This window comes from Macaca mulatta, chromosome 5 (assembly GCF_049350105.2).
Source record: "Macaca mulatta isolate MMU2019108-1 chromosome 5, T2T-MMU8v2.0, whole genome shotgun sequence".
NCBI lineage: Eukaryota > Metazoa > Chordata > Mammalia > Primates > Cercopithecidae > Macaca > Macaca mulatta.
In genome coordinates this window covers 142,935,262-142,950,880 of record NC_133410.1, presented here as the reverse complement: position 1 = coordinate 142,950,880, position 15,619 = coordinate 142,935,262, and positions in this window count along the sequence as shown.

Here is a 15,619-nt window from a genome sequence, read left to right as displayed (position 1 = left end):
CCTTAGGCAAACTGTAATTCAACATTTCTGCTAACGGGTATCTTGACTCATTTTGAATGCAATGCTTTTTACGTGATTGTTTCTTACTTGAGAAACTAACAGCTATCCATTTTTAAAAGTTTGTAGGTGAGTAACATAGTATACAATTATTAGAGTTACCTCATTTGACTTTTAGTGTCGAAATTGAGGTTACAAAAATATTTATCTTCTGATTTAAATGCTGTGGTTTTTTGGTAGTTAACTATAAAATAACCACGGAAGACAGCTACTAGTACTAACACTGCAGCGTTCTGGCTGAATTGTTCTAATCTTGTCATAATAACTTCGGGTTTTAAGTGAGTATATATAATTCACTTAGAGGAACAGTATATTTATTTCAAATAAAATGATGAAAATAAAAATATTTATTTGTTTAAAAATATTTATTGAATAACTACAATGCATGGAGGATAGAGCAATGAGGAAGACAGACATAGATTTCTCTCAGAAGTTTACATTCAGACTTTGTGTATATGAGAGCATGTTTTGTATGTGACTGTGTGTATGTGTGTGTGTGAGAGAGAGAATTGAGCAAGAAACAATGATTAAAAGTAGATAATGATTAGAGATAGATAATGTGTGTTGGGGGAGAGAAAGAATGAATAGGAAAATAGACAACCTATTATCAGCATTTGTAAGAAAAATAAAGTTATATAATAGACAAATGACTTGAATAAGAAGTCTACTTTAAATATAGCCTTCCATTTTACACAGAAATATACAATAAATTTTACATAGCTTTCATGTCCATCAAATTAAAGTACTGGATAAATTATATGGAGATTGTATTTTGCTTTCTTTGAAACGTAACCTAGAGAGGTTCAACATTTTGGAAAATCATGTCACCTCTGGCAATACCATTTATGCTATATGAATTGTCATTTCAGCCTCTACACTGACATCACTGGTATCATTTTGTGATCACATTTGTATAATAATGGTGATTTCTACACTATTTAAGAATGTTAAATATAAAGAAAAAACATCTACAATATTCGGTTGAAGTTTTGCTACAGTGTTTTATGACTTTACCTGAAAATTAATATCATGAATGTAACCTACCAACTTCTTTTTCAAATTAAGCAACAAAAATGTTAAGATTAAATGCAAAGTTTAGAAATAAGTATATAAGTATACATAATCCTGAAACTTAAGAAATTTTTAAAAAATTTAAAAATTCTACTGTCATTGGAATGTTTAAAAACACTTAAATTCAGAATGAGCAGGGTTTATTTTATATATAAAGTATAAATAATGCAAAATATTAATATAATGAACCACACAATATTGGAGAAAAAAATAATCTTACCAGCCAAATGTGAAGTTTTAAAAGGGAGTAACTTGTTCTTCTGATTGTGCAAAGGCAATGTTTATAGATGAATCAATGAGAAGATGAAATATTAGATATATAATAAACTGCAAATCATATGTAAAATTCAAAAGGATAGGGGAGATGTTATTTATTTATTTATTTATTGAACAGAGTCTGGCTCTGTTGTCCAGGCTGGAGGTCAGTGGCAGGATCTCAGCTCACTGCAACCTCTGCCTCCAGGGTTCAAACATTTCTCGTGCCTCAGCCTCCCGAGTAGCTAGGACTAGAGGTGTGCGCCAACATGCCCAGTTAATTTTTGTATTTTTAGTAGAGATGAGGCTTCGGCATGTTGCCCAAGCTGATCTCAAACTCCTGAGCTCAGGCAGTCTGCCTAACTCAGTCTCCCAAAGTTCTATGATTACAGGCATGAGCCACTGTGCCCAGCCGAGGAGATGTTATTTAAAATAACAGTCTGTAATACAGAGACTTTGTCAGTATTTGAAATCTTTAAAATTAATTCATGGAAAAAAATCCCTGTTGCAATAACATTGTATAACACATAGAACAGTAACTCAGGTTAGTGGGTGACACAAGTTTACAGTCAACTTAAAAAATAAACACCAACTCTTCCTATTTGGAAGTCTTTTATTTATTTCTTTTGCCTGATTACTCTGGCTAGAACATCCAGTACATACTGAATAGGAGTAGTGAGAGTGAGCATTCTTATCTATTTTCTGGCTCTCCAAGGGAATGCTTCCAGCTTTTGCTTGTTCAGTGCGTTGGCTGTTGATTTGTCATAGATGGCTTTTGTTATTTTGAAATTTGTTCCTTTGATGCCTGATTTGTTGAGGGTTTTTAAAATGAAAGGATGTCAAATTTTACTAAAAGCCTTTTGTGGGTCTCTTGAGGTGATCATGTGTTTTTTTGTTTTCAGTTCTATTTATGTAATGAATCAAATGTATTGATTTCTGTATGTTGAACCAACCCTGTATCCCAGGAATACAGTCTACTTGATCATGGTGTATTAGATTTTTGATGTGCTGCTGGTTTCAGTTTGATAGTATTTTGTTGAGGATTTTTCCATCTATGTTTTCAGGTTGCCTCACACTTTTTTATAGCTTCTTGTTTTACCTTTTTTTTTTTTTTTTTTTTTTTTTTTTTTTTAGTAATGAAATGATTTTCAAGTGATTTTCAAATGATTTTTAATGTATTAGAACCAGAATATGTCAGAGGAGTTTAAGGTAGGGGACATGATTTTTGGCACCCCATCCTACTACATATGATACATTGAAGCCTCTGCTTCTTCCTTCCCCTTTCCCTCCCTCCCTCCCTCCTTCCCTCCCTCCCTTCCTTCCTTCCTTTCTTCCTTCCCTCCTTCCCTCCTTCCTTCCCTCCCTCCCTCCCTCCCTGGCTTTCAAGGTTGGCCTAAGTATAAAATTTAGAGTTTTGTGGATAAGTGGTTGGAAAGGATATTATTTAAGTAACGTTCAATAAAGGGTATATTTTTCATCCCAAGATAGGTACCATATATCACACAGTTCAAGATTGTGGGGATGTTAAGAGTATATTTCACAACATCCTTTACCATAAACATACGCTGGAAAATTTTACCTTAAATTCACAGATATAATTACTTTTCATAGCCAAAGTAGGAGATCTCCTAAGAACAAAATATAATAAATAAATAGATGAACAGATAGATTCCACATTCTAATAATATTTATATATTTAATATGGCAGCACATTTATTTATTTATTTATTTATTTATTTATTTATTTATTTGAGATGGAGTCTCACTCTGTCGCCCAGACAGAGTGCAGTGGCCGGATCTCAGCTCACTGTAAGCTCCGCCTCCCGGGTTTACGCCATTCTCCTGCCTCAGCCTCCCAAGTAGCTGGGACTACAGGCACCCGCCACCACGCCCAGCTAGTTTTTTTGTATTTTTTAGTAGAGACGGGGTTTCACTGTGTTAGCCAGGATGGTCTCGATCTCCTGACCTCGTGATCCGCCCATCTCGGCCTCCCAAAGTGCTAGGATTACAGGCTTGAGCCACCGTGCCCGGCCAGCACATTTATTTTTGTTAAGTGTTGTTATTCACATGGCGTTAACTTGATCTAGAATTTTTTTCTAAAGATTTTTAGTCTGTTATTAGATGAATTTCAAAGAAAATGAGGCCCATAATTGCTCAAATACAGGTTATATAAAACCAGTCTTATGCTGACAATTAAATTCTGGCATTCACTCATTCATCGCTTCATTTATTCTAATAAATGTACATCCCTCTTCTGTGTTTGGCACTAAAATGAGATTTTAGGGGTTAAGTGAGGGAGGTTTCTTTGAAGAAAAGACAGTCTGTATAAAGGTTTAGAAATTGGGTTAATACGAAAGATTATAGATATTTAAGTGTTCTTTGTGTAGGTTGGTCTTCTTATTCCATAACCTTGCCTATTCAGTTGTTGGTACTGATGATCTCATACATATTATAATAAGAAATATGGGAGAAAACTTCATAAATTTTGATATTACTCAGTGTATTCATTCCAAGACGCTGTTCGGCAAAATTGAGCTAATTACATATAATATTATTTGTTTTGTCATATATTGACTTAAAGGCTTAATTAATTTTTGTTTTATTCCGTAAGATTATTTTAACAATATCTACGATGTCTATTGTTATTCATAAATTAACCTACTTTTTTTTTTCCCTTTGAGCTAACGTCTTTACAGGTAATCTAGGAAGGATCATCTAAGTTCAGAAAAGCTTCAAATAAAGATGTTGTAAGATTTTGGACAAATTCAGCATTCATAAAAACAGATCATTTATTCAGCTATCAAATATGAGGAAAACATATTTTTAAACAATTAATGTCAAATGTCTAAACATGAAACATATTTCTGACAAAACAATAAGAATGTCTACAACTTGCTGGGAAGTTAATCTGTTACGATACGGCATATTTATACAGAACAATATGTTGTTCTGTTTGGTTGGTGTTAAAGTTCACGTGTTAGTTGGGGAAATACGGTTGACTATATAATCCAGAGCTTTGAATGAGTGGAGTTTCCCGAATAGAGTAAGGAATAATTAGTCTCATCCCTTTATATTACCATACTTTATCTAAGACCTCCTTCTTATTTTATAATATAATAAAAAGGCAGATATGAATTATGGAAAAGTTAAATGTTTGATATAAATAAAGTAAAAAAAAAACCTTAGTAGAGAATAAATATGGATATAGGTAAGATTGAAGTAGAGTTTCTTATAAAGAATATTTCTTATTTAAAGATATTAATTTTCTATGGAGTCAATGTTTCCTATATGAATACATTTAAACTTTCCCATAGATAATAAAATAGATTATCTTTACTGTGTGATTTTCCTGGTTCCTTCATCCCAATTTAGCTCCTTTAGGGACCTGTTTCATTTATGAAGACAAGACAGGATTCACCACTTTCCTTTTTCCTCTTTGAAATTTGTTGAAATTTTAAAATCCTCTTCTAATTTGTTGAGTAATAATCTTCACTATATAGCCTTTAAAACATGCAGAAAGTAGCAAAAAGCTCATTAAGCATAAAAGATATTTGAAAAGTGAGACCCTGTCTCTACAAAAAAAAAAAAAAAAAAAAAACCTAGGCATAGGGGCACATGCCAGTAGTCCCAGCTAGTCTGGAGGCTTAGGCAGGAGGATTGCTTGAGCTAGGAGTTCAAGGCTACTTTGAGCTAGCATCACACCACTGCACTCCAGCATGGACTACAGATCAAGACCCTATCTTAAGAAAATTAAAAAATAAAAAAATAAAGAATAAATATGTTTGTATTTAAACAAAACAGAATACTGAATGTGGGGAGGAAAAGTATCCAAAAATATATGGCCTTTAACTAAGGTGACTTTTATTCACATTAAATAAATAATATCACATGAGCAATTAAATAAATTTTGAAGATAAAATCTTTCATTGTCAAACTCAAAATTGTGATTTGTTTTTGACTTATTAGAGTAAACATCATTTCTTGTAACCTTTATGGACATTTGCATGGATAATATTATTGGTCTATTGGTATATTTAAAATATATATTATTATATACACACACACACACACACACACACACACACACACACACACACACTTGAAAAACCATCATCTGAACATTAACTCCAAACATTAAAAGTGATGGCTCGGCAAACTAAAACACTGTGAAGACAGAAAGACAGAAGAGTGGTGAATGTTATATTGCGATTAATACCTTCTTTATGCTTCATATTAAAGACACAGTACTAAAAAATTAAAGACAAACTATAATGAAAATGAGTTGAAAGCAATTCCGTTATGTTTGGATGTTTATCCCCATAAACATGTAATTCCCAGTGTTAGAGGTGAAGCTTCATGGGAAGTGTTTGTGTCATGGGAGCAGATCTCACATGAATAGATTAACATTTCTAGTGTGAGGGGTGAGTGAGTTCTTGGTCTATTAGTTCCTTCCAGAGCTTATTGTTAAAAATAAGCTAGCACCACCTCTCTCTTACTCTCTTGCTTCCTCTTTTACTATGTGATCTCTGCACACACTGGCTCCCCTTTTCCTTCTACCATTAGTGGAGGCAATCTGAGACCCTTACCAGGAGCAATTCTGATGCCATGCTTCTTGTACATACTGGAGAAGTGTGAGCCAAATAAAACCTTTTTGCTTTATAAATTACCCAGACTCAGATATTTCTTTACAGCAACATAAAACAGACTAATGCAGTAAATCTGTACCAAAGGAGGGATGGTGTAGATACCTGAAAAGGTGGAAGCAGCTTTGAAACTGGGCAATGGGGAGAGGTTGGAAGTGTTTGGAGGGCATAAGCTGTAAGCCCCTCTGTCTTCCACATAGTATTGAGTCTGCAGGTGCCCAGAATGCAGGAGTGCCAGAGGCTTGATAACATTCACCTAGATTTCAGAGGATATATCCTCAGGCAGAAGCCTGCCACAGAGACAGAACCACTGTAGACAGTACTCACCAGGGCTCTGCTTAGTGGAGCTGTGGAAATGGGGCCACTGCCTTAAATTTTATTAATTTTAAACAGTCAATTTTTCCATATATTTAAGATGGAAATCTCCAGGATCTTACATAAAATTGTTCAAAAAACCTAAAGTTACAATATACTTTCCTAACATATGTAAGGGTAAACTGAGGCTGGAGCTGAACCGGGAACGAAGACACAAGGCAAATGGCAGTGAGAATAGCTTTTATTAGGGCTTGCGGGTGAGGTTCCTCAGTCCAAAGGCATGGGCCGAGGAAGTCGCGCTGAGGGAGGAGGGTAGGGGCTTTGTATAGCCGGAGAGGTAGGGAAGCTGGTTGTGCAAACAGGGCCTGGGGGGTCTTGAAACTACTAGGGCAGGAGTTGAGTAAGGGTCATGAGGAAGGGGTCTTTGGAAACTGTCAACCGAAACTGCTGTTTACTAACTTGTGGAATGCAGGTGAGCTGCAGGTCATGGGGGAGTGTGGTTGCCCAGCCAAAACTCTGACGCATGTAAGTCTGCGGGTGTGTACAAGGGTGAAGGGAGTCTTTAACAAAAGGCCTGCTACGCCGGGTAAGGCCGCCACGTTGGATCTAGATTCCTGCCTAACAACATACTTTATAATGTAACATATTGTTAACACTAAAACCTGAAAATAATATTGAAATATATTAATAGTCAATATCGCTCATAGCCATGGAAACTAAAAGCTTAAACAAAAATATTATTACAACAGGAAATTCATTTTTATCAAAAGAAACATTAAGAAAAAAGAGTGTAAACCACAGGAGAAAAATAGTTACAACAAATATCTCTAACAAAAGACCTGATTTCAGATTATATAAGGTACTTCTGTAAATCAATAAATAAAAGAATAACAATCCATTAGAAAATTGGGCAAAATACTTGAAAAGCTGCTCAAAAATAACACTATCTAAATTGATATGGATATAAAATGGACAATTCAATAAAAATATAAAAATGTGTTACATTATTTTTTGTAAAAATTGTAATTGGTAATATAGTTTTAATTTCATGATGGGAATTTACCAGGAATATTCTTATATTATAATGAGCTTTAATTAACTTACCATTTTATGTATTTTTCTGTTGTCCAATTTTCCCTTTGTCATTTCAAAGTATTTTAAATTTGCTATGAAAATGGTAACATATATTTTATTCTAGAAATACTTGATAAAATTTTACAACTTTGAAGTGTCCCCACTAATGGTTAATTCTATTCTCTTTATTTTGAGTTAATAAAATAAATAACTGGCAAAACATTAGAAAAGATAAGATGAAGTGTACTATTTAAATGTAGGTATTCTGACAATGTGTTGATGGAGTAGATAGATATTGTTAGGATATAAATGACTGTATATTATAAGTTACCATTCTGAAATAAAATTATCAGAAAGAATATTTAATGAACATTGTTTATATCAGGATAAGTTTTCCACACCTATCAATTCTATTCTCAAGACATTATGATATGACCGTTTTGATGAACAACACCAATGAAAATTTAGTAAAACAATATTTACAAAGTGCTGAGAAAATTGTAACCATGTTTTGGGATATAATGTTTAGCATGTGCAGCTATGAGATTTTAATTTTGTGTTCTTTTTATTTTTTATTTTTAACCGTAATACATATACAGTAAAGTATGTAGAGCACAGGGCGCTCCATGTTTTTAACATAAATGTCTGTGTAATCACAAACAGGTCAAGAACAAGGGATTGCCTGCCTTTCAGAAATTTATTTTATTTTCCTTGCCATTCTAGCCTGCCTTTCCCCAAAATAAGCACTATCTTGAATTCTAACACAATACTATACTTCTGACTACTTTATATTTTATATAAACTGAATTATATAGTATGTATTCATTTGGGTCTGACTTCAGTCACTTTACATGTTTGTGTAATCCATTCTATTTTTGCATGAAGGTTTAATTTGGTTCATGTATTTTCATGGCTGTATCATGTTTTGTTTATTAATATACCAAAATTTATATGTCTTTTTAACTGCTGATAGACATTTGAGGTATTTTGAGTTTATACTAGCATAAAAAATGTTATTAAAAACATTCTGGATAGTGAACTTGTTATGTATCTGCATATGTTTCAATTGTGTGAGGATTTAATTAATTAATCAAACTGCATTGCTAACTTTAACACAAATCCCATGAGTTCAAGAATGCCAAGGGTTCTAGAAGTTTCATATTTTGAGTTGGAGAGTGGAAAATCTTTGTGCTAGGAGTCCAGGTGAACCTAAATCGCACGGCCATTAAAGCATGATCTTTCTTGAAATTGGCTTAATCAAATTAATTGATCATTTCATACACCCACAAAGTAGGAATCTAATTTTTTTAAAGTGAAATTTGGCATTCTCTATCAAAATTACTTACAAAGTTATCATCGCATGTATATTTGACTGAAGAACTGAAGTAGAAATTAATACTACAGATATATCTGCATAAGTCAACAAAGATATAACCCATATTTATTAATTATAGCATTGCTAAAAATGCCATATAATATGGAGGGCACGGTGGCTCATGCCTGTAATCCCAGCACTTTGGGAAGCCGAGGCGGGTGGATCAACTGAGGTCAGGAGTTCGAGACCAGCCTGGCCAACAGGCTGAAACCTTGTCTCTACTAAAAATACAAAAATTAGCCAAGTGTGATGCTAGGTGCCTGTAATCCAGCTGCTTGAGAGGCTGAGGCAAGAAGAATCACTTGAACCTGGGAGGTGGAGGTTACAGTGAGCCGAGATCGTGTCATTGCACTCCAGCCTGGGTGACAGAGTGAGACTCTGTCTCAAAAAAAATAAATAAAATTAAATTAAATTAAAAATAAAAATAAAAATAAAACATATAATAAAACCAAGAACCAAAAATGATAAAAGAACAGAAAACAGCAAAAATGATCTGTCCTTAGTTACTGTAGAACCAAGCAAGACTTGTGTCTAATGAAAGGAATAGCCTTAACAGAACTGGTAAATATTCCTGGGCCCAGTATGTACTCCCTCTTCCTGTAATAGATATTGCCATGCCTGAAGGCTAACCAATTAGCAGTAGAGAATAAACTTTAGCCCTAGGTATTGCTACCGTCCCTTGAAAAGCTCACCTAGCCACTGTGTGATATATTGATTACGTTGGATCCTTTTCACCCTTAAGTGGTAACTAATTTAACTATACTGGATTCATATATTCACATACTCTTTAAAGTTCTCCTTAGCTTGACTGAATTTTAGATGGATTTCTTTCTGACTATGAACACCTGACTTGCCTAGTCTTTTTTGCTATGGAAAGCTTTCCATTGTGTATTCTTTTCCTGTCACTTTGAAATGCATATAAATCTCCTGACCCTTGCCAGTTGTATAACCCAGGAAATGTCTTTTTCAAGGACCTGGGAACAATTTCTTTGAAATGTAAACATCAAAGGGGCTGGAACCCCTATCTGCTAATCTCCGTGGGAGGGTAGGAGCCTGTTTTCAATGGGTGACAATTAGTAAACCGATAGGATAATCACAGAGAAAAATATTCAGAAACTCAGGAATAAATCAATGTGCTGGACACATGCCATTGATCAACCCCAGCCTCAAAGTCCTCCAATATTTTTTCACTAGTTCATTCCAGTGTTTAAAAGTTCTCCCGTCTTTTGTTACAGTGGAGTTCAGCTTGCTTTCTTATTGCAATCTTCTTGAATTAAAAAGTCTTCTTTGCCTGTTTCACTTTATCTGGAACAATTTTTGCTTTGATTTGAGAATGGGTATGTGTTTTCCTTTTCTTTCTGCAGTGCCTTAACCAGCAGTTCTACTCAAAGGCTAACACATTGACTGATTAATTATCTTGACCAGTGCTTTGTAACAAGCCGTCTTCACTATAGCAAAGGTAGTGCAGCAGTGAATAAAACGTCCCTGGAATCCTTTGGACTGAATATATTTCTGATACATAGAATGCCTATACCTCAGTGTTTTCTCACCATTGTTCCCAGTGACACAATTGAGAATAATTTTGCTTTTTTGAGCAACTTTTTGCCTTCTGGACCTCTTATAGGTCTTTGTTATGAGGGGAGGGACACTTTTACCCAAGAATATATTAAAGGCACTACCAAAAAATTATTCATTAAACTTAGTTCTTTTGAGTTCCTTATGTCATTAAAACAGCACACAAAAAAGGAGTTTGTATACTGGCAGGGATAGCAGACCATAATTTTTTATGAGAATATGGAGTTGTTGCTGTGCAATGAGGATAGAAGGAAATATGTCTAGAGCTAAAACAATTCCTTGGGTTACCTCAGTGCTTCCATTAAATGAAAATCTTAAATGGCAATTGCATAAGACACAATGTGACAAAGCAATTGGTAACCAAAGGTTTGGAACCTTCAGGCATGAAAGTATAATTTGTCACACTGGGAAAGAACTCTGGACTAGTAAACTGCTGACACAAGTTGAGGGAAATCTTATAGGAGCAGTAAAAGATGAATATAAAGAAAATCAGCTGTGGCCAGACTCAGGACCCACTAAAAAAGCAGAGCTAAAGCTTGAGTAGGTACTCTCCATCATCCTGTAATTTGTTGATTTTGTTTGTGTTTAAAAAAAAAAAAAAAAATTGGCCATCCCTTAAAAAGCAATATTCCATAAATGACATTAAGGGATATACCATAAATAACATTAAGTAAACTATGAATTTAATTTAGAGCCTGAGGGGGTTCTGAGCAATGTAAGGTAAAGATAGGAGTATTCAAAGAAAAGCCTTGCCCAAATACTTGGAATGGTTCAGTTAATTATGGTTAATTTCCAAGTACCAATCTCTGTATCTCTGTGTCTGAGGACTTGTTCTGACAGCACAGAAGGCTGCTCTCTGTGCATTGTGAGTGCTGGGAGTGAATGCGTTATGGAATTCACACCACTCTAGAAGCAGTCTTCAAATAATCATCTTGGGAAATAATACATAAATATACCAGCTCCTGTGCCTCTCAAGTGAGATTATGAAGTGTGACTTTGTGTGGTTTTCCAGTTTCTCAATGGGATTAAGTTCCAGGTATCCACTGTGATAGCTGATTATAACGCATCCTTTATGACTGCCTTTTCTTCCCTATCATTTTTCCACATCTCCAACAATGACATTTGAAATTCAAACCAATTATTTGCATTCAAACACTTATTTTAATATCTTCTTCTAGAAGAAGAAAAAAAAAACACACAACACACATACACACAAAAACACACACACACTGTAATCTCTGACCATTGACTACCAAAAGAGGGGATAATTTCTAAATCATCATGTTATAGACAGTGGTAGTCATCTGTATAATTTGTTTTAAGATACTGATTGAATAGCATTTCAAGAAAAAATTGAATTTACTTGTCTTTTAGTTCATTAATACATGTAATGAATGTATGGTTTATAAGTAAATTTATGCAAATGTTATCTCGTATATAATAAAACCCTTGATTGCATATTTGACTTCAGTTACCTAGATAAATTTCAGAAATGTCTCCTCAAAAATAAACATTAGCAAAAAATTTTTTGATAGCTTTTGTAGGATCATCTTCAAGTTAAAGGAAATTTAAACGTCATGCAGCATTTGTTGTAAACATTGCCTTTACTTTAAATCCAAACTGTAACTCAGACTCAAGGGAGAATATTTTCTACTTATTATTTCTATAACATTTAAAAAATTAAAATTGGCTGGGCGCGGTGGCTCAAGCCTGTAATCCCAGCACTTTGGGAGGCTGAGGCGGGCGGATCACGAGGTCAGGAGATCGAGACCATCCTGGCTAACATGGTGAAACCCCATCTCTACTAAAAATACAAAAAATTAGCCAGGCGTGGTGGTATGTGCCTGTAGTCCCAGCTACTCGGGAGACTGAGGCAGGAGAATGGTGTGAACCCGGGAGGCAGAGCTTGCAGTGAGCCGATATTGAGCCACTGCACTCCAGCCTGGGCGACAGAGCGAGACTCCGTCTCCGGAAAAAAAAAAAAAAAAAAAAAAAAAAAAAAAAAAAAAAAATTGACAAATGATTGAGTTCAAATTTTTAAATTTGGCCAGCATGTAATTAAAAATATGAAATTATGATTTCTTGTTTTCTAACACAAGCTTAAATTTGTAGTTCAAATATGAATGAAATAAACAGCCCAAATCAGTTATCTGAGAAATGCTGATGTATGGAATGAAAGTGTATTATTTTGTTATGATAATGCTTTCCTTGTATTTCTATCAATATAAAAATAAAGGACACTTCACTGATTGCATTAACATGTCTCTGGCTTTTGATAGTGACAGGAGACACACAAATTCCTAAGTAGACAAGAATGGGTCTCCAGTGAAACTCGATCTTGAAGCCAAGGGTAGTTTAAACACTGAAAACTGAGGTGACAGTTCCAGATACAGTCCATAACTTGAGTGAGAAGTTCCATGCCCATCTTACTCACTCTAGATTGGTTCCTTCTGAATGAAGCCTTGTAATCAATCAAATGGTGCTTTTTCCAAGACTACCCATGGACCAATCAGCACACACTCCCTTATTCTAAGCCCATAAAAACCCTGAATTCAGCCTCACAAACAACTTTTGGGTACCCTCTTGATTCTGAGAGCTTTCTTTCTGTCACCCAATAAAATTCTACTCTGCCTTACTGTAAAGGTAAACTGAGGCTGGAGCCAAACCGGGAATGAAGACACAAGGCAAATGGCAGTGAGAATAGCTTTTATTAGGGCTTGCGGGTGAGGTTCCTCAGTCCAAAGGCCTGGGCCGAGGAAGTCGCGCTGAGGGAGGAGGGTAAGGACTTTTTGTAGAGGTAGGGAAGCTGGTTGTGCAAACAGGGCCTGGGGGGGTCTTGAAACTACTAGGGCAGGGGTTGAGTAAGGGTCATGAGGAAGGGGTCTTTGGAAACTGTCAACCGAAACTGCTGTTTACTAACTTGTGGAATGCAGGTGAGCTGCAGGTCATGGGGGAGTGTGGTTGCCCAACCAGAACTCTGACGCATGTAAGTCTGCGGATGTGTACAAGGGTGAAGGGAGTCTTTAACAAAAGGCCTGCTACGCCGGGTAACGCCGCCATGTTGGGTCTAGATTCCTGCCTAACACTTACTCACTCCTTTGTGTCCACATGCCTTATTCCTCTTAGTCACAGGACAAGAACACAAAACTCATCAAACTGTGGGAGCAGAAGATCTGTAACACTCCTGCTTGCTGAGCCGCTGGCAGTGGGAGTAAAAGAGCTGAAATATTTCCTATTGCTTGTCAAACAACAAGAGAGAAGAAGCTGCTGCCAGCCATTTTTTGTCATTCTCCAAACTAAGGGAGTGAAAAAGCCATATAATTTATATTTGATAAATTATTATTTCATGATAATTTCTTATATAGAAAAAATCATTAAAAATCACTGTATTGATTTTTTTATTCAAAGTGCATCTTTCATTCACTTTATATTTTTATTCTATCATAAGTAATATTATGGACATTAGATATGAGAATGTATAAACTTGAATTGAAATGTAGATATTCTCATTATATTATTTTGCTAATAAATTCAGTATGTTAATAAATGATACACAAAGCCAAAATAAACCCAAAACAAAAAGTACCAGAATTTTGTTCCAAAGGGTAAATAAAATATACATGTACATTTTACTAATTTTATTATCCAAATATAAAAGCATTTGTTTAATACAAAATAAATCCACAACTATATATTAATATCTTATAAAAGGATAGATATTGACTTGTCCATGACTGGATGCATAAATATCAAATTACCACTGCCATATTCAACACATAGTGAGGTGAACATTTAGAACCATTTTTAAAATAATTTTTCACTATTCAGTTTAAATTTTCAAGATTAAATGTTACCAGATGTCTAATAGCAGGGATATGCTTGTTTGATATAGTGGGTATAATGAATATTTATTATAGGCCTAAATATTTATATTGTCTGTGAAATTCTAGAAAAACATGTCATTTATTTTATATAAACATTTTAGAGAGTACTAGGAATCTTCTTTTCATCAATATTAGTGTAATTTTCTAGCAAGTCTCAGAGACCTGCTAGAAATGAAAAACTTTATTGTGGCCCTTATGTACTTTTCTCCCATGACCTTTAGAGACCTCTCTGATTATTAGCATAACATTTTCTCACCTCTTAGGTCTCCATTTATGCTTCAATGGCCTCATTTACATTTGACTTACTCACTCAGCAATACTGAAGAGCTTCATAGAAAGAAAACAGACTGTATATGGACAGAAAAACTAAGCAATAGTTCTGGCTTTGTCTGTGTGTGGGAAGGAGTGTTTAATATCTCTATTTGCATTCATATCAACATCCTTCTGAGACTTAACCTCTCTTCTTTTATTCACTGTTTATGTTAGCCTACATTTCTCATAATTTTTATTTCCCAATCTTTTTCTTTTTCAAATAAGAGTAAAGTCTCTCATTAGTTTTATTTGTTTTCCTTTCTTTCTAAATCTTTTATTACATTCAAACAGTATTTATTGCTATAACAGAATATCATTGGAATCATTTTGCTAACATCTTAAACTGACTGTCAGGCTCATCAAGTCACCAGAGTATAGTATTATTTTCAATAACAAAAACTGCAATTACTTTTGCGCCAAGCTATAATTAAATATTAATTATACTCAGGAAAGACCAAGCAATTTACTTATTTGGGTCTGCAAACACTTGAAGGTACTATAGAAAGTTACATCATTAATGCTGAAATCATTTCAGATAACTTCAGACTGCCTCCTGGCGGTTATTTCATGTTTTGTCCTTCACAAAAGTTTTAATTAGATGGATGAAAGTTGGTTCACAAATCATAAACAAAGAAAAAGAAGTCAGCATGAATTTTTACAGAAATTAGGGCAGAATGATTCAGATTGGAAAAGGAAATAAATAACTAAAAGATGCATTTTAGATTAAAAATAATTTTAATGTAACTGAATTGAGATGTGCATATATACTTTGAAAACTGTCTGATGAAAATAGATCTAAAGGCAAATCCTGAATAACAGCAGGGTCCCAAGTATAATGGAAAAGTCAATGAGAAAAATAATTATAACTGTAAATCCACTAGTTTATAGTAGGTTTAAATAAATATTTCTTTCACATAAACAAGACTGAACTGCTTTTTTTTTTTTTTTTTTTTTTTTAACCTGGTAGGCTATGACTTAGAGAAAGCTCATTAAGCTGTTTTATGCTGTTTTATTTTTTCTGTGTCCCTGCCTCAGTTGGATGATAATTTAATTATGAC